Source organism: Myodes glareolus, chromosome 2, assembly GCF_982192425.1.
Source record: "Myodes glareolus chromosome 2, mMyoGla1.1, whole genome shotgun sequence".
In the NCBI taxonomy this organism is placed as follows: domain Eukaryota; kingdom Metazoa; phylum Chordata; class Mammalia; order Rodentia; family Cricetidae; genus Myodes; species Myodes glareolus.
The window spans coordinates 61,812,183-61,813,600 of NC_142027.1; the positions used below are offsets into that span (position 1 = coordinate 61,812,183).

The 1,418-nt window shown below is 42.3% G+C and overlaps 1 pseudogene; it reads right to left on the minus strand.

Annotated features, from left to right (window-relative positions):
- Nucleotides 1-419: 419 nt before the first annotated feature.
- Nucleotides 420-1,067, minus strand: LOC148122979 (large ribosomal subunit protein eL15 pseudogene; annotated as a pseudogene).
- Nucleotides 1,068-1,418: the final 351 nt, after the last annotated feature.

The window sequence follows — 1,418 nt, forward strand, 5'->3', positions numbered from 1 at the left end:
TTGACTGTGAAGGATCTAAGTATAGAGAGACATTTCATTGTATAGGGTGCTAAACTAAACCAGCATATACATTGGAAAGGTATCTTGACTTCAGAATTTGGGTCTAAGGATATGGTGCTATGGAAAATAGGTTCTTCTTTTGTCTCCACAGAGGATGAAAATCCATGGATTCACTCCAGGCTAATATGGTATGATGGACTGAGACCGCCTGAAAGGTCACAGTAAACACCCTCAAAAATTATTTTGCCCAACTTCTGACTGAGATGAACCTAGCACACAGGATACACCATAAAAGACCTGATTAGCAGCTCCCCAAACAGCAGGAAGCAGTATTGACAAAACTACACCCATATTCCCAAATTTTATTTATAAATGTTCTTTTTTTTCGGTCCTAAATTGTTTATTGGGTATGATTTGTACAAACATTACGTGTATTAGCGGTAACAATGGAGCTGCAGAGTGTTGGGCCTTCTCCAGGCTGCACAGTGAGAGCCACCAATAGTGTGGTAGAACTTGTGGCCCTTTCCAAGGCCACGGCTCTTGCGGTCTGCAGATGTCAGCCCATGCATCTCTCTGTGCTTGTGGATCGGTTTGGTGATCCATTGGGTGTCAGGGTTTCTTCTGATAGCTTTATGGAATGGATCGATGAGGATAACTTCAAAAAATTTGTATGTGGAATCTTCGCCAACCCAGTAAGAATTCAGGACTCTCAGAGCCCCACAGTGGCGTCCAGCTCTCTCCTCAGCAACAGACTGAAGGCTTCGGGCAAACTTTAGCTGGTTCACACCATGATGGACAGGCTTGCCATAGGTCGCACCCTTGGGTACCAGGCGTTTGCGGCCACCACAGCGGATGCGAATCCTGTATATGATGTAACCTTGCTTGGCCTTGTAGCCCAGCCTCTGTGCTTTGTCGGGCCGGGTGGGGTGGGGAGCCCGGTGCAGCGCAGACAGCTGGCAGTATTGCCAGCAGCGGACCCTCAGAAGGAAGCGCATCACATCTGACTGCTTCTTCTGCCACAGCTCCTGGATATACTTGTACGCGCCCATCTTGGCTCACCTGATGGCCGCCGCCAGAGGAAAGGCTATAAATGTTCTTTTATACTTAAAGAGGATATGATAAAGATATGAATAATTTGCATTGGTATGAATCTTGGTTTATTGACACAAACTTAAGGTAAATTTTGTTATACTGTATATGTATATTTCTGTTCTTGATTAAGGTGTGATTGTGTAGCTCATTTGAAATTATAATGTATAATTAAGAAATACATCTAAATAGTCATCTATGATAGTCAAAATTGTAGTCATGTTAGTTAGATTTTCTAAATGTATAGAGATATATTTCAGTTAGTTAGGTATTCTTCAAATCTTTCAGAGATTTTCAGAATATGGAATTTAAAATGTTTTAATAAGTTA